Source organism: Balaenoptera physalus, assembly GCF_965194825.1.
Source record: "Balaenoptera physalus genome assembly, chromosome: 3".
Taxonomy (NCBI): Eukaryota; Metazoa; Chordata; class Mammalia; order Artiodactyla; family Balaenopteridae; genus Balaenoptera; species Balaenoptera physalus.
The window spans coordinates 26,254,915-26,273,279 of record NC_138890.1 but is presented as its reverse complement, the minus strand read 5'-3'; the positions used below and the strand labels follow the sequence as shown (position 1 = coordinate 26,273,279).

Below are 18,365 nucleotides of genomic sequence, written 5' to 3'. Positions count from 1 at the left end.
TTTACAGCAAACCCAAACTGGAGACAAGCCGGGCTTCCTCTGCCTGGGCCACCGCTCTACCTGCAGGCTTGTCATCATGTGTTTCCCTCCTGGAGAAGGAAGAGGAAGGGGGCATTTGGAAGGAAGAAGACAGGCCAAGGTGACAGGTCAAGGGGGACCAGGCCTTAGGGAAGCCGGCCAAAGCTAATTAGCAGGGCCCAGAGCCACTTCCTGCCATTCTTCAAGGCCCACAGGGTCACTCAGGGGAGCAGAAGACATCTGCTGTTTCTTCCCCTGCTGGAGATAGAGTCCCCATCCAGCTAAAAGTCTCCCGGCCTCAGTTCCCTCCTCCTGGAAGGAGAGCTGAGCAAGGCTGTGCCCTCCACGGCTCCGCTGAGAGGCCTGAGCAGAGGATTGATGCTTAGAGAAGGCGGGGAGGGCATGTGTCCCACAGGGACCCCGGTGAGGTCGATGGTGGTGGAGAGGCTGAGGCACAGCTCCTTCAGTCCCCCACCCACCCGCCCTGTGCCGGCCTGCACGGGGCAGGGCCTCAAGGGAGAGCTCCTGGCTGACAAGGGAGGCCTAGGGAGCCCTGGGCTGGAGCAGGAGATGGGTGGGGAGACAGCACAGGGAGGACAACTTTATATGAAGGAGATATATTTATTCATTCAACAAACACTCCCTGCACCTCTGGGCTGAGCCCTGAGCCGACACACTTCAAGCTTCTGCTTCTGCTTTTCTCTCCCTCCCTCTCCCTCCCTCTCCTCCTCCTGTCTCTTTTTTTAAACTCTCAGCCCTTTCTAGTACACAAGTATGACAAGTCCAAGAGCTGCCGTAACAAATTGCCATAACTGGGTGGCTTAAAACAACAAGAGTTCATTCCCTCATAGTTCTAGAAGCTGCAAGTCTGAAATCAAGGTGTCGGCAGGGCCGTGCTCTCTCTGAAGGCTCTAGGAGAGAACTCTTCCTTGGCTTTCTCTTAGCTGCTGGCGTTGCTGGCAATGCTCGGTGCTCCTTGGCCTGTCCACGTATCGCTCTGATCTGCCTCTGCAGTCACATGGCATTCATTCTCCCTGTGTGTGTCTCTGTGTCTTTTCTCTTCTTATTAGGGAAGCCAGTCATATTGGATTAGGGTCCACGTGAATCCATGATGACCTCATCTTAACCCGATTCCATCTGGAAAGATAACTATTTCCAAATATGATCACATTCATAGGTACCAGGGGTTAGGATGTCAACATATCTTGTAGGGGGACGTCATTCAACCCACAGCACTCATTATAGGAAAAAATATAGAAAATACAGAAGAGTAATAAATAAATGAATAAAATCATTTAAAATCTGCTTCATGCAGAGGTAACCACTCCAACATCTTGGGATGCTCTTCCCTCTATCAAAAATATGTTATTGTTTTTGCAAAGATTCAGTTATCCTGTGCGCACCATTGGCATCTGTTTATTTCACCTGATGTTATATAGTGCCTTTTCTAATTGCTGTTTTTCACACCCTGGGTTAGATCTTCCCTATTACATCTGGGAATCCACTACCTACGTCTCCTTCTGGATGCAGAAAACAATAACGATATGGTCATAGCTGTAGCTTTTGGGGCCATTACAATGGCAGGATCAAGTCCATGCATATCTCATGTAAATGTAAATCTCATGACCACCCCATAAGGGCAATATTTTTGGTCCCATTCTACACGTAAGGAAATAGATACAGAGAGGTTAAGTACATTGCCCCAGGTCACACAGCCAATAATCAGTACACTGGGATTTGCACCCAGGCCCATCTAGTATTAGCAGATTAATACTTGAAGCTGCTTTCTTTAATGGAGATGCCTCTGAGATATTATTACGTCAGGATGCTATTAAGATTCACCTCACAGGTCTTGATGGCCGTGCATGAGGCAGAATTTGCCAGGTGAAAAAGCAGGTGGAGGATACGGTAGCTGCAAGGGCACAAAAGCACTGACCAGCTCACCCTGGGAGGGAGAACTTGCTGTCTGCTTATAGTGTATGGTGAGAGGTGGGGAGTGGCTGGGCAAGGTCAGCTAGGGCTGTGTCCTGTGAGAAGTCTGGGCATTATCCAGAGAGCAGTAGGGAGTCCCTGAAAATGTGTCAGCGGGGAGAGAGCTGATTCTGGAGAGTACACTCTGGCTGCAGCATGGAGGGTGGATGGGAAAAGCTGGCTGGGGCAGAGAGACAGGGGAGAAATGGGGCAGGCTGACCAGTTGTACAAGGAGAAATGGGGGTGGGGTAAGCAGTCAGGCCTGGAGGCTCAACAGCTGCTCCCTCAGTCTTTGGGGAAAGCTGAAGTGGGAGCCATGCCTTGAGTGGGTCCAGCTCAGCCCCAGCTGACAGCTGCCCAGAGAGCATCTACTGCCATCTTTTCTTTTTCTTGGCAGGGTACCTCCCAGGTAGCATCAGGCAAAGCCTCAGGCTCGCTGGTGGGAAGCCTGGCTCCTCGCCAAGGAAGGCACAGAGATAAGTGGAGTGATGGACGCACTGAAAACACAGGATTAAACACTTAGGAGCTGACATAAAGCCACCCTTCTGAAGCCAGGAGATGGGGATCAGGCCCCACCTCCTGCTCGGGAAGTTTGGGCAGCTGGGAACGGAGGAAACAACCCCTCCTCGGGGGTGGTGAAGGCAGGCCCACCCTAGTCTTTTATAGAGGCTGCTGCCCAGGATCTGCCGCTCTTCTCTTTGCATTGCCTTCATCTGCCCCCGCCATGTAGTGGATTTAGCCTGTACTTCCAGGTTCTAAGCAGTGCCCTACCCTGCCTCAAACAGCTGTCCTCGTCCACCCCTCAGGTCTAGGGATGCACCCACAGGCCAGTGATACAGTTCACCCTCAGGAGGAGGGACTCGGGCCCTGGAAATGTGGGCAGAGAATTCTGGGGTCCTGGGTGTCTGGAGTGAGGTCATAAGGGGAGACACGGGCTCTGGGTTTTTGGCTTGTGCTGCTGAGTGGACAGCGCCACTCCTGGGTATGGGAACCCGGGAGAAAAGAAGTGGCAGAGATGGTGAGGGTGAGCTTGGTTTAGACAGGCTGCCTTGAAGGGGCTTGTGGACACAGGAGACTCTGGGGCAGAGTCAGAGGCGGGGGCTTCCCCAGGCCAGGCTTAGCTTACCGACCCTGAGGTGGACCCCCAGCTGCTGACAGCCACAGCCCCGAGAGACAAAGGGTTCGTTCCAAACTCCTGGGCTGGGTGGGGTCCTCCCCTCTCAGGCTGCCAGCTGTAGTCACAGGGCTTGAAGGAGGGTCAGCTGTGCCTCCTCTGGTCCTTCCCCTCGCCTGACCGCCCTGTGGAAGGTCTCTGGGGGGGGCGGGGCCTTCCAGGAAGAGGGAAAAACAGGATGTCTTAGCTTCAAGGTCAGGGCAGTTTTCTAAGGAGCATGTGGAGGTGGAAGAGGAGGCAAAGGCGTCCAAAGATTAAGCCTGGACAGGCCAGAGCATGAACTCTGCAACAGGGCCTTGAAGGGAGCCACTGTTGATTGACTGATTGATTGTAGTAAAATACACATAACATAAAAATTGCCATTGAGCCATTTTAAAGTGTACAATTCAGTGGCAGTAAGAATATGCACAATGTTGTGCAACCATCACCACTATCCAGAACTTTCCATCACCTCAAACAGAAACCCTGTAAAGCTACCACTGATGGAGGACCTACTATGTGGTTTACACGCATTAGCTCAGCTAATCCTCCCCATAGCTTTGAGAGGAACCCACTTTACAGATGAGGAGGGTGAGGCTCAGGAAAGGACAGCAACTTGCCCAAAGCTACACAGGCTGTAAGTGCCCAAGGCAGGATCTGAGTCTAGGCTTGTGTAGCTCCAGAGCCCACCATGTCTGAGGGGGCCATTGGAGGCTGTCGAGACTGGAGGGGACGGGTGGGCCAGCTAGCCCAGCTGCCAAGGCTGTTCCCTGGGGGGTGCAGCTGCATCGATGCGTATACCAGCCCCAGAAGATGGTGAGGAGGCGCTCTGGTCTGCTGGGGAACCGTCTAGATAAACCAAGGCATCCAGACTGGGGGGCAGGGCTCAGCTGGGGAGCAGAGGCAGTATGGCCTATACCAGGGCTTTTGATCTATTGAGGGTAACCCCAGTTAGGGGCTGGTAATAGGGACAGATCCTGTCCCCAGGGGAGGGTGCTGGCCACAGCTGAGCAGAGGGCCAGAGTCCCAACTGAGCGGGAACCACTGACCAAGGTTGTACAGTGGAGAGCAGGTTGAAGGCTTGGGGATGCAGGTGGGGAGCAGGCCAATGTCAAAGAGGTCCTGCATACCAGGCAAGGGGCTGTTGACAGCTGCTGGGAGTGCCAGGGAGAAGCGAGGCTTGACTCTAGATCCCAAACCATCCTAGGCAAGGGTCTGAGTCCAGGGCAGCAAGTGCTGTGGCCCTCAAGTCTGTGTCTCCAGTAGACCCTAAAATTCAGGTTCAAGACTTTGTTTTGGTGCAAAGGCCTGGAACATGCTTGTTCAGCAGAAAAGCAGAAAAGTGTTCACCGTCCCTCTCTCATTTTCTCTTTTCTCTACGTGTGTAAAAATGGGATTTTAGTTTACATCCAGTTTTCGCCACCCGTCTTTTTTTTGTACTTAAAAATGTCATGGAAATCTCTCCAAGTCGTTTTATAAACCATCCTTCTGAAAGGCCACACAGCATTCCATTGTGCGGCCGCCTCTTAGTTTATCTAACCCAGCGATTCTCATTTAACGGTGTCTGGGGACGTTTTAGGTTGTCGCAACTTGGAGGGAGTGGGGTGCTACTGGCAACTACTGGATAGAGGTCCAGGATGTTGCTAAGCATCCTACCAGACACAGGACGGCGTCCCCACTCCCAATAACAAAGAATTATCCGGCCCCAAATGTCAATGGTGCCAAGGTCTGAGAAACCTCGGCCTGATCAATCCCTACGAATTGGCATTTAGGCCATATCCAGTGGTGGTGTTGTCACAGTGTTGCCATCAACAGCTTTTTGGCACACGGTTGATGCTCATTATTCAAAGATTCCATATTTTTGAATTTGCCTACTTACTAAAATTTATTTGCAGTCTCAAAATCAATACTTGCGGCACTTTCATGGTCATTGGCAGACATGCGCAGAGCGGCAAAAAATGGGAGTCACCCCACACGGACATCCCCAGCTGAGGGGAGGTCAGCTTTCTTGTTTCAGCTCTTTCTGCGATCTATTTAGTGCCACGTTTTCCACATTTTTGTGCTTTTTGCTGGTGATTCTGCTTTTTGACATGGCCCCCCCAACCTAGCACTGAAGTGCTGTCCAGTGATGATAAGCTCAAGAGGGCTGGGATGTGCCTTATGGAGAAAATACGTGTGTTAGATAAGCTTCCTTCAGGCACGAGTTATAGTGCCACTGGCCGTGGGTTCAGTGTTAATTAATTAACAATATATATTAAATAAGGTGTCTTTAAACAGAAACACACATAAAACAAGGTAATGTACTGATCAGTTGATCAAATGTTGTGACCAGAGGCTCGCAGGCCCCTCACCCTGTATTTCTCCTAGAAGCAATGTTTTCAGCATTTGCTAATTCAGTGTTCGGGTGACTTCTTAGAACAGGACTACTGCAAATCATGAGAATCTACCGTATTCCATGACTGCTTTGTGTATATATATCCTTGGAGTGTGATGGCTTGTTCAGAGGGTGTGGTCCTTGGAGTCTTTTTTTTTTTCCATCTCTATTGAGACATAATTGACAAATAAAAATTGTATATATTTAAGGTGTACAACTCAATGTCTTGATATACATACATTGTGAAAAAAATCGCCACAATCAAGCTAACTAACATATCCATCACCTCGTGTAGTTAACTTTTTTGTGTGGTGAGAACACTTGAGATCTAGTCTCTTGGCAAATTTCAAGTATACAGTATTGTTTACTAGAGTCACCATGCTGTACATAAGATCTCCAGAACTTATCCATCTTGCATACTTGAAACTTTGTACCCCTTGACCAAACTTCTCTCCATTTCCCCCTTGCCCTCCCCACCCCAGCCCTGGCAACCATCATTCCACTCTCAGCTTCTATGAGTTGGACTATTTTAGATTCCACATATAAGTGAGATCAGACAGTATTTGCCCTTCTGTGTCAGGCTTATTTCACTTAGCGTTACATCCTTCAGGTCCATTCATGTTGCTGCAAATGGCAAGGTTTCCTCTTTTTAAAGGCTGAATAATATTCCATTGTGTAAATATATACCACATTTTCTTTATCCATTCATCCATCGATGGACATTTAGGCTGTTTCCATATGTTGGCTATCATGAATAAAGCTGCAATGAATATGGAAGTATAGATATCTCTTTGAGATACTGATTTCATATCCTTCAGATATATAGCCAGAAGTGGAATTGCAGAATCATAAGGTTTTTCCATTTTTAATTTTTTTAAGGAACTTCCATACTTTTATTCATAATGACTGTACCAATTTACATTTCCACCAACAGTACCTGAGGATTATCTTTTCTCCACATCCTCTCCAACAATTGTTATCTTTTGTCCTTTTGATAATAGCCATTCTAACAGGATACAATAATCAAAACAGTATAGTAATGGCATAAAAACAGATACATTAGTCTTAATAGAACAGAACAGAAATCCTAGAAATAAATCTATGCATCTATGGTCAACTGACTTTTGACAAGGGTACCAAAAACATACAACGGGGAAAGCATAGTCTCTTCAATAAATGGTGTTGGAAAAACTGGATATCCACATGTAGAAGAATGAAATTGGACCCTTAACTCACAGCATATACAAAAATCAACTCAAAGTGGATTAAAGACTTAAACATAAGAAATGAAACCATAAAAATACTAGAAAACCGAGGGAAAAGCTTCTTGACATTGGTCTGGGCAATGATTTTTTAGATATCACACCAAAAGCATGGGCACTAGAAACCACCAACAGACTGAAAAGGCAACCTATAGAATGAGATAAAATATTTGCAAATCATGTATCTGATAGGGGGTTAATATCTAAAATACATAAGGAACTCATACAACTCAATAAGAAAAAAACCAAAGAGCCTGATTAAAAAAATGGGCAAAGGACCTGGATAGACATTTTTCTAAAGAAGACATACAAATGGGCCAACAGGTGTATGAAAGGGTACTCAACATCACTAATCATCAGGGAAATACAAATCAAAATCACAATGAGATATTGCCTTATACCTCTTAAGATGGCCATTATCAAAAAGACAAGAGATAACAGGTTTGGTGAGGGTGTGGTGAAAAGGGAACCCTTATACACTGTTGGTGGGAACGTTAGTTGGTGCAGCCACTATGGAAAATAGTATGAAGGTTCTTCAAAAGATAAAAAATAGAACTACCATATGATCCAGCCATCCCATAGCTGGGTATACATCCAAAGGAAACTAAATTAGGATCTTGAAGAGATATCTGCACTCTCATGTTCATTGCAGCATCACTGACAACAGCCAAGATGAGGCTAGGAAACGTAGACTGAAGGCAGAATCTCAGAATAATACCATTTTAGGTCCACCTCCTACCCTTTGTTATGAACATTATTTTGCAGCCTATGGAGGGGCTCTGGAGTCAAATGGATCTCAAATTTATTCCTAGCTCAGCTACTTCCTAGTTGTGTGATGTTGGGTAAGTCACTTTACCTCTCTGAGCTTTTCCTCCCCCCATGCTGCCTCAGGGTCTTTTCAAAGTCAGAAGGCTTGGTGGAGCAGTAGGTCCTTGTAGCCACTGTCTCAAAAAAGAAAGAAAAAAATATATATATCCTGTACTGGGAGAAATAAGTTAGAGGATGTCATCTGGACTCTGATATTTACTATCTCGGGGTCTCAGTTTCCCCATCTGTAAATGAGGGTCTTAGATGCATGTGGATCAAAAATGTGAATTCCAAACTGCTTTCTATTGCTTTATCTTAAATTTCCAGTTAGACGGATCACTTTGATTGGATTCATTCAGTTCAATTCAGTTTATTTCATCTTGATACAGATCAACAGCCATGACCTGAGCCCCTTAATATGCCAGGCACAGGCTGAGTCAGCGGCTTCAGGAAGAGGCAGAAAACGTGTGATTCCTGCCCTCACAGTACCCACAGCTAGACCAAGGAAAATGAGTAGGCTCTTAATTTCTGGGGCCCAGGAGGCATTTCTTGAGCCTTGGGTCCAGGAAGGCTTCCTGGAGCAAGAGAGGTCTGGACCCGAGGGTAAGTAGGAGTCAGATACCCCAGGAAGGGCAGAGCCTTGGCAGTGAGATGAAACATGGCATGGTGCCAGGAGTGAATTGAGGCTGGTGGCAGCTTGGGGTGAGGGACAGCCACAGAGGTCTGCAGGGCCTGATCATGGAGGGCTTTGCAAAGATGCTAAAGAACCTGGGCTTCCTTCTGAGCAGGGAGAACGGTTTTGATCTGAGGATTGACAAAGTCATGTTTGCATCTTACCAAGAGCACTCTGGTTGTAGAGAAGATGCCAAGGATGGAGACCAGTGAGGAGGGGGATGGAGAGAGGAGGTGACCCTCTTCGGACCAGGCCTGTGCTGGGCCCAGCCCAAGGATGAAATAGACCAAGATCCCTGCCCTCAGCCTCTGCACTAGTGTGGGAGAAAGGCAATGATGAACGGAGAAGGTCTTCAAGGTCCATCAGGTGTGGAAGGCGCTGTGGAGGAAAGAGAGTAGAGGCAGGGCTGGGGGTGGGAGAAGGGCTGCCTATCTGGGGGAGGGGTGGCAAGTCTACATGGAGTGACCAGGGAAGATCGCACTGGCAAGGAAGCTTGGGAAAAACCTGTCTCTTCATCCTTGATTCTCTCATCCACTCATCCGAGTGTGCAGCGGTATCCAGGGAGGGGCAGCCAAGGGGGCCACTGCAGAGCTGACCGGGGATCCACTGGGGGTGTCTGTCCTCTCATGGTGAGTCTAGGGAGAAGCAGGGGACCAGGCCGCAGGTAGAGTAGGGAACCTCCAAAGCTGGCAGCACCCCTCACCAGCTGGATTTTAGGAATAACAGAAACTATGGAAAAAAGAAAAAAAAAAAAGCAGGACAGCTGTTATTTTACCTTGGGTTTTTTTTTTTTTTTCTATTTATAAATCAGGTCTTCTTTTCAACTTTATTTCAAAGGCCCATGATGCATCATTCCCCAGTGCCCCCAGCCCCGGCTCGCCATCCTGTCCCCTCCCCATGCATGGCCTGGCTGGCCTCTTGCTTTCACCATTTTTAGAATGGCTGACTGCAAGCCTGTCTCCTGCAGTGAGCAGGCTAGAACACAAGAGCATGAGCACAGTTGCCAAGAAAATGTCCTTGGCCTAGATTCAAACCCCTGTTCCACCTCTGGCCCACTGTGTGTCCATGGGGAGGCCACTTCACTCTCTAGGCCTCTGTTTTCCTCTCTGTAAAATGGGTACAAGAGTCCATATACCTTCTGGGAGTCCTTGGGCTGGTCACTTACCCTCTCTGAACCTTTCTGAACCTCCAGTAAGACCATAAGCCCAGCAGGGTCTCTGTCTCAAGAGTTCTGGGAGAGGCAAATGAGGCTATGAAACTATAGCAGAGGGTCTGTGATAGAGATGGCAAGGAAAAATGTTTTCAATGCATCTGCCAAGGAGATAAGGGTGATTATCAGAATAAGGAGGCTATGGGATAGGAAAGCAAGATGCTGGGGGACTTAGTTCAAGCCTTGCTTTTTACAGATAAGGAAAAGGAGGCCCAGAGAAGTTGTGTGACTTGCCCTAAGGTCACATAGCATTTCAGGGGCAGAGCCTGGGCTAGAACTGGGCAGGGAGCCCTCTCTCTGTGCCACTGAGATGATACTAGCCAGAGGCTAGGAGGTCTCCTCCAAACACCCTCCTAGGGGCCTGGGAAGAACCTGCCCTGGAGGTGTTCTTTGCAGGAAATAGTCCAACTGCCCATCAATAGGGGAGTGATTAAATAGGATACATCTTATAGAGGAAAACTGTGTGAGTATTGAAAAGGTTGAAATGGGTCCATGACACCACCAAGATATATGAAGTTAAAAAAAAGAAGCCAGGTTGCTAATCAAAACCACAGTGAGATCCCACTTCATACCCACCAGGATGGCTAGAATCAAAGAGACAGATAATAACAAGTGTTGGTGTTGAAGTGGAGAAATTGGAGCCCTCATACATTGCTGGTGGGAGTGTACAATGATATAGCTGGGGTGGAAAACAGTCTGGCAGTTCCTCAAATGGTTAAACAAAGAGATACCACATGACCCAGCAATTCCACTCCTAGGTATATACCCAGGAGAAATATATCCAGACAGAAACTTGTACATGAACATTCATTGCAGCATTATTCATCATAGCCAAAAGGCAGAAAAAACCCAAATGTCCACCAGTGGAGGAATGGATGCATAAAATGTGGTCTATCCATGCAATGGAATATTAGTCAGCCATAAAAAGAGGTACTGATACGTGTTACAACATGGATGAACCTCAAAAACATTATGCTAAGTGAAAGAAACCAGTCACAAAAGACCACATACTGTATGATTCCATTTACATGAAATGTCCAGAATAGACAGGTCTGTATAGACAGAAAGTAGATTAGTGTTTGCCTAGGGGTGGGAGTATAGAGGGATTGGAGGGTGATGGCTAAGGAGTGGGGATTTCTTTCTGGAGTACACAGAATATTCTAAAACTGGTTATGGTGAAGGTTACACAACTGTGAATTTAGTAAAAGCCATTGAGTTGTACACTTTAAATGGGTGAATTTTATGGTATGTGAATTCTATTTCAATAAAGCTCTTTGAAAAATCAGGTTGTAGAAAAGCAGTTATAGTATGATTCTACATGTGTGAGAAAAAAAGACATACATGAGTATGCTTGTCTGGGTATTAAATCCTCTGGAAAGGTATCGCCAACACACTATCTGCTAGGGCTGCTCTGAGGAGAGGCACTGGGGCTGCACACAGAGGGAGCTCTAGGTCTCAATATAAAGTACAGGGTGTAAAGTTTTCACCACTCGTGTTGCTTTCATGATGAAAACAAAGACCCGCCCTGCATTTGGTCACCTTGGGCTGGCCCGGCCTTCCTTGGGAAGCAGGCCTTGGGGCTGTGAGGGCCGGTGTAGAGGCTCCTGACGTTCCAAGAGGACAGGTCAAGAAGTCCTTCTCCCTGGGCCTGGAATCAATTTCCCATTAAAAACCTAGCAAAGCAGCTATTTTTGGCCACCTGGCCTACCAGAGACAGGCCTGAGAGCCAGCTGGGGTGCTGCACCCAGGTTTCTGGATGGTCCCCCAGGGCCCAAATCAGAGTACCTCCCACCCCTGCTCCAAGAAGCTGCTTTACCAGAGGCCCATGGGATGGGATTTTAGGAGGCTCCTCTTACAAGCCCAGAAGCAAGATTGGTCAGTAGCCCAAGGGCAAGGTCCCAGAGCATGCAATTCTGGAGCCATACTTGGTGCCAAGCACTACGTTAGAGGTGCCAATCATGCTAGTCTCTCCCAACAGCCCAGTCCATCGGGGCTTGCCATCATCATCTTACAGGTGAGAAAACTGAGGCTCAGAGAGGGAAGTGACCCACCAGAGATCCCACACCTGGAGCTAGGTCTGAAATTCAGGTCTGCGGCCTGACTCTACTATACCACATGCATCATTCAAGATACAAGTGAAAAAACCCCAACTCAAGCTGATGCAGATAAGAGGAGAGATTTATTGATTCACATAACTGGGAAATTAAGAGTGTATGAGCTTCGGGTGAGGCTTGATCAGGGCTCCGACTCCATTTTTCAGTTGTTCTCTCAGTTCTACCTTCCGTTGTGTGTCTGTAAGCTTCATCCTTAAGCTGATTTCCCTCCTGGTAGCCAGATGGCTTCTAACATCTGCCAAAAAAGGAATCTTCATGCATCCTCAAGCAAATCCAAAAAGTCAGAAAGAGCATTCTGTCCTAGCATTTCCAAACAAGACTCTGGAGATTCACTGTGATTAGGTATGTTTGGCTCACTCTTCCCCCTAACCAATTACTGTTGCCAGGGGCCTTAAGGCAATAGGGTCCAACCCAAGTCTGGGATGAGTGTCAGCCTTCCATGGAGGGTAGACGATCTGGGGAGCTGGGCGGGTTGTTGAGTGAAAACTAGGATGGAGAGAGTGTAGAGGATGGTGTGTAAGAAATCATTAAGACCCCCACCTCACTCTTCTTGATGAACTACTCTAAGACAATTCTGAGCACACAGTACTGAATAAAATTGTATCTCAGTTTCTCCATCTGTAAAATGGGTGAACAGCTAGACTATGTGTTCTCTCTGGCCTTTGTATGTAGGATTATTATTTATTTTTAATCAGTCACACCCTGGCTTGGGACAGCATGTTGGTAACTGGATTTATTGATATTTGAATGTTTGCCTTTGTCACCCATGCCCTGGTCTGACCACCCACCCCACCTCACCCCTTCACCCCGATCCTCTCCAGGCTCTGCTTAGGATCCTCCTGAGAGACATCTTTGCCCCCATATGACCCTGTCCAAGCCCCTTGGCCAGGCATCATGATCCTTGCAGCCCTGCCTCCTGCCTGCTGCTACAGCCACTGTTGCCAGAAGGAAAGAATGGTTTCCCCTGTCTAGGCTGGATCACGGGCTCCTCCCAGACTCCGAGTGGAGTCAACATCCCCAAATCACTCAGATCCCTAAATGGAAACAGGAGTTGCTGGGAGAGGGACCCAGGGAATGGTCACTGAGAGGCCAATGGTCAAATACCCACTCCTCCTGGCTGTGTGTCCTTGGGCAGACCCATTCCCTCTCTGAGCTTCCATTTCTCTGTCTGTGAAATGGGGGGACTGATGACTCTCACCACATGACTAGTGATGATGACTAAACGTACAGTCTGTACTCACAAAACATTCCCTCCCAGAGCCCCTGGGCTGCTCCCCAACTTTCCTTACCTCCTCCCCATCCCTCTAGGCATCCCTCATCCAGGCGCCCCTCCTCCGCAGGCCAGGCTGCCCCCCAACCCAGCCCCACCCCCGCCCACTGCAAACCAGCCCAGCCTGCGCAGAGGGCCTTCTCCCAGCCTCGGCGACTCGAACCCGTGAACGCTGAAGGAAACTCAGTCCTGTCTCCTGCCAGCATCTCGGAGAAGACACAGAAACAGAGGGGACCAGGGAGGCGGGCAGCAGCCTCAGGGCCCTGGCCCGTCTGGGTTTCCATGAACAGCTCATGGCTGCTCCCGAAAATAAATGCCATGTGTATCTTGTCAGCCTCGTGCTGCAGATGTTTAAGATAAACCCTCGTAAATCTCTGTCCAGGGCCTGTTAGAAAAATGCGGAAAATCAGAGGAACGTGGCGATGGCCACAAGCTCACAATCCTCCTCCCATCTCTCTCTCTCTCTCTCATCTGTTTCTTACTCTGACTCTGATTCTCTCTTTCTCCATCTCTCTTTGAGTCTCTGTCACTCTCTGTGTTCTCTCTCTACTTCTGAGTGTCCCCTTCTCTGTCTGCCCCTCCCATTTCCTCCTTCCTCAGCTCACCCCCCTTATTAAGCTGTGAGAGAGGCCCCAGCACAGAGCACATATTTTAATGCGGCTCCACAGTCTTCCAGAGAAACAGATGCACCATCTACGACATTCTTCCTGCTCCCTAGAACAGCAATTAAACAGAGGACTGGGTGAGGGGGGAAGGAGAGGAGAAAAGAAAGACTCCTTGGTAGGGGGAGGGGGCGGCTCTTCTCAGCAAAGGCAGCTGAGGGTGCAGGGGCCCTTGTGTGACTGTCCAGTGCTGTGACATCTTTCCCCCCTGGACATCAGCCTGGGGAGGGTGGCCAGGCTGACAGTGGCTCAGCCGTCAAAGCCTGACATTGGAGAGACAGTCAGGGGGACAGCAGGTGGGCCAGGGTCTCCCGGCCGAGTGATGCTGTAGGAGAGCACAGGATTCTGAGTCCTATATTCAACTCTGGGCTCTGCTTCTTGGGCCCACGTGCACTTGGGCAGCTTTAATCTATTCACTCATGCTTTGGTTCATTCCCTAACTCGTGCATTCATTCAACAAGCATGTTTTGAGCCCCGAGCGGGTGCGAGGTCTATGGATCTGTGGCAGGACTATGGGTTAATAATTACAGAACAGCATGAGGGTATGTGGACAGGGTTGCCTGGGGATCCTGGCAGCTCTTCCAGAAATGAGACGTCTCAAGTCTGAAGGACAGGAAAGATTTGGCTGAATGGGGTGGGGTGAGGATGGCTGTCTGAAGGGACTGGAGTTGCCACGGAGAAGACTACAACTTACAAATGGGAAAACAGAGGGTGTCTGAGAGGACGAGGGCCTGCCAGGGTGGTAAAATTCTCCAAGGAGACAGGAAAGCTGCCCAGGTCTCACCATAACCAGGGCTTAGCTTCAGATGCCAACTGGGGCAGGCAGAGGTAGTGGGTAGGTGAGGCAGGCCAGGCAGTGGGGACCAGCACAACACTCAAAGATCTGTGCCCATCAGAAGAGGCACCAATGATTGCCACATAGGACTGGGGGCCCAGAGTTGCCCAATGGTCCAATTTTTCATGAGAAGATACGAAATATATGATCTGAGTCTTCCGAATCCAGAAAGAAGAGGGTAACACAGATGTCGGTGAGGGAGCCATTAGCCACTGGAATCTCTACCCTTCCCAGGAATCAATATGGAACTTGATTCCTCATGTTGGCCAACCAAGGAGGCAGCTCCTGGACCACCAAAGTCTCCCCCTAGTTGCCGTCTCCTTCTTCCAGACACCCTCGCTGCTCTCTATGGTTTTGAAGCACAGGAAACGTGCCCATTGGTCACTGACCTTTCCCACATGGAGTTGTTTTCAGTTTTATGGACACTTGAGAGAGCGGAGATCTCCTGGGTCAGCTATATCCTCTCTTGGGGCTAAGGCAGGGGGCTTCTTTGAGTTCCTTGCCTTTCTAACATTTTATCAGCTCGTCCACTCAGCTTAGAATGCACTATCGTTTCACTAAGGAGAAAAAAGTAGCCACATGCAAGCAGAAACTTCTCATACAAGATACCAGAGCTCTTACTGGAAAGATTAAAGGCAGTTTCCAAGGACACATAAATTAGAGCAAGCTACACACATAAATAGTAGAGCAAGTGAAGAAACAAATGACAAAGTTGGGACACAAATGAAACCACAACTAAAGCTCACTTACAAAAAGCACACATGAGGTTCTAGAAATTTGCTATGGTTGGGGAACAAGATTGATGCTGAGCTTCCTAGCAGCCAGTGTGAAAAGGGAAATTTGGTCAGTGACATAAATCACAATGATCATGCCATTTGAACAAACCAGTTACCCAGGAGAATTATAATAATAGCTAGCGTCTATTAGGTGTTTAGTACTTCTCACAAGGGAGGCACTATTTTTATCCTCACTAACAGGAAAAGAAAGATCCAAAACTTGTCCCCAGTCATACTCTTGGTGGAACAAACGTTGGAATACAGACCATCTAAGTTCAGAGCCTCAGCTCTAATCCATCTCGTGGTTCTAAGACAAGAATCTCTCCCAAGAATTCTCACAAGTGTGGATGGTGTGTAATGACCAACATTCTTGCAGTAGGCACAGGAGGAATTTCATGTTTTATCCCATCCCTCTACGCATTTACACTTTCCCGGCAACACACATTTCATGTCTGCAGCCCCAGTTCCCAAGGAGAGTCGCCATTCCCAAATGGCTGCCATCTGGCTGCCTCCAGGAAAGATTGGAGAATATCTGGAAAGGAAGGTGGACAATCTGTCTTTAAAGCAATTCTTGCTCAGTACTGTTTCTCTCACTGAGCTTTGGCTAAATATTGCCTCCCTCATTCAACACATTTATCTTGAGGCTGTACGCTGCCAGGCTTAGTCCTAAGCTCCAGTCCCACCGCTATGAGCACAGCAATCAGGATCCCCATCCTCATAAACCTACAATCTTCCAGAAGAGACAAACTTTAAATGAGTAAAAACACAGAGAAAACACAACTTCACATGTTATGATAAGTCTGTGAATGAAGCATCATGAAGGGGGCATGATTTCTGCTGGGGTGGGGCAATGCAAGTGGCCTTGGAGGAAATACCATTTCCTCTGGAAACGAAATGATGAAAAGAAACTGGCTAGGCCAGGAGGAGAGACAAAAGCCCTCCAGGCCAAGGAACAGCATGGGCAAAGGCCCTGAGTAGGGAAATAGCTGAGTGTGTTCCAGAGACTGTCAGCTGACTGTGTTGCTGGAATGTGGTGGATGAGGGGGAGGGTGGTAGCAGATGAAATCGGAGAGATGGGCAGGGTCATATCGTGAAGGTCAGGGTAAAATTTGGTGTGGTTGTTTTTTAAAATTTGCTTGAAAGTAGACCCCCTGGCAAGTGCCTGGATTTCTGTGATACTGTGTTGTAGCTGAGAACAGACGTAAGCAATCAATTTGTTGGATGGATGAATGGATGGATGGATGGATGGATGGTTGGATGGATTAAAGGCTGTGTCCTGAAAGACTCATGAAGACATCTGGGCAGGACAAATTGGCTGGGGGAGACAGGAGGTAAGAGCTCCATTAAGACACTTTTGTCCCCACCCAAGCAAAGGCAGAAAGGACCTTTTGGAGGAAGGTCCTTGAAGAAGCCTTTAGCTCTGCTCTGAGAAAAGTCATGTTTGGTCAAATGAAGGCACTGTGTTCAAAGAATCCAAAGGGGGTCCAGTCCATTCCAGAGAAGACTGGCTTTGGAACTGGACATGTGAGGTCTACGGTGACCTCTCTGATCAGAGCAGAGGGGCTAGAAGAAACATGGAGGATGGTAGTGGTACTACTTCACATTTGTATATACCCCTGTGGTTTACAAGGCACTCTGACAGTGTGATAAAATGATGATGATTATGATGATGATGATGATAATGATGATGATGATTGTTATTTGTTGCATATCTACCAGATGCCAGACCCTGTGCTAAGCACTTAAAATGCATTTGCTCATTTAATTCTCAGTGCAATCTTGCATAGGCTGTGCTATTGCCACCTCACCCCCTATCCCCATTTTGCAGATAAGGGCACTGAGGCTCAGAGAGGTGACATAACTTGTCCAAGGCCACACAGCTGCCTCTCCAGAACACCTCCTTTATTTGTAAAGCACCTCAGATACTTCATACTGCCCACCTCCACCTTCCCCGAGCACAGCTCTTAGTTGGCACCTGTATCCACAGCATGCTGAGTGGATGCTCTGGTATTTCCAGATGTATTTGCCTGAGACAAAGGTAGGAGGGGGGAAGGTGTAGGGGGCAGAGTGACTGGGACAAAATGAGATTGAGTAACACAGCAAGTAAGGTGCCTTCTGGGCAAAGCTTTGAAGCTGTTTGGTGAGTGAATGGATCTCCTATTTGATCTCATCCATAAACAAAGCCGTGCAAGAAAAGCCATGTTCTCAAATTGCTTCCCGGACACTGATAATCCCGAGACTTCGTGAAATGTTCTGAAAGTTGCCCAAATAAAATTTCACTTGACTATAAGCTTGAAAAAGAGTTATTCACCAAAAACAATGCAAATGAAACTAGCAATGAGCTACGATTATTTCATCTATCAGACAGGAGAGGTGAAAAGGCAGGATAACAGGCATGGTTGGAGGGGCAGGGTGAGATGCGCAAGGATCTCTCACACTAGACTGAGGGAGCATGCACTGATAACATCTTTCTGGAGGGCACTTTGGTATTGCTCATCCACAGCTTTGGGATCGAGCATATGCTTTGACAATCATTCACTTTGGGGAATTTATTCCTAGGAAAGAATTAGGAATATGCACCAAGGTGGTCCCAAAGGTCATCGGCGGGGCTCTGGTGTGCTGGAAGCTGCTTACACAGGGTTCCATGGGCTGTGCTCCTTTGAGGTCTTCAGTAGCCTAAAATCAGCCACAGAGGAATGGGAATATTTACACCATGGAAATGGGCAAGCACTGTAAACCAGGGCTTTTTTCTCCCCGCAGACAGCCTAACATTTACCCATTTAACACACTGGGTGGTCAAGGTGATTTATAATTGGTAACAACTGAAATGCCCAACAATTGGAAATTGGTTCCATAAATAAGTGCAGCCATCAAATAGAATAGTGCGTGGGAAGGAGTGTTGATTGATTGACATGGGAACACATTCCCAAAGGAGGCTGAGTGAAGAAGTATCTACAGAACAGTAGGTACATTCTGATATCAAACACACATATGTGTGCTCACACATGCACACACACACACCCTTCTATAACGACAGACTGTATGGAAGTCTCTACAAGAAGGTGTAGCATGAGTTATTTCTAGGGAGAGCAAAGAGGGGGGCTGGGCCGGGATGGAAGATGAACTTACTTTCTCACTATGAACTCTTTTTTTTTTTTTTTTAATTATTTATTTATTTATTTATATTTATTTTTATTTTTATGGCTGTGTTGGGTCTTCGTTTCTGTGCGAGGGCTTTCT

General features: G+C 47.8%; 2 long non-coding RNA genes across 3 annotated transcripts in view; both read right to left on the bottom strand.

Annotated features, from left to right (window-relative positions):
- Positions 1-535: 535 nt before the first annotated feature.
- On the bottom strand, positions 536-9,844 carry LOC309658255. Of its 2 annotated transcripts, none has more exons than XR_014262144.1 (3): positions 8,423-9,844; positions 7,635-7,719; positions 536-1,253 (listed from the first exon to the last, which is right to left on the bottom strand). It is a non-coding gene; the product is annotated as an uncharacterized lncRNA (long non-coding RNA). The 2 variants fall into 2 exon arrangements; XR_014262145.1 differs by having other exon boundaries at positions 7,635-8,636; positions 8,855-9,844.
- Position 9,845: 1 nt separating this feature from the next.
- The window catches only part of LOC309658271, a 32,394-nt gene continuing 23,874 nt past the window's right edge, over positions 9,846-18,365 (bottom strand). The window contains exon 3 of the long non-coding RNA XR_014262162.1: positions 9,846-11,817. This is a non-coding gene — a long non-coding RNA (uncharacterized lncRNA). The remainder of the gene's footprint in view (positions 11,818-18,365) is intronic.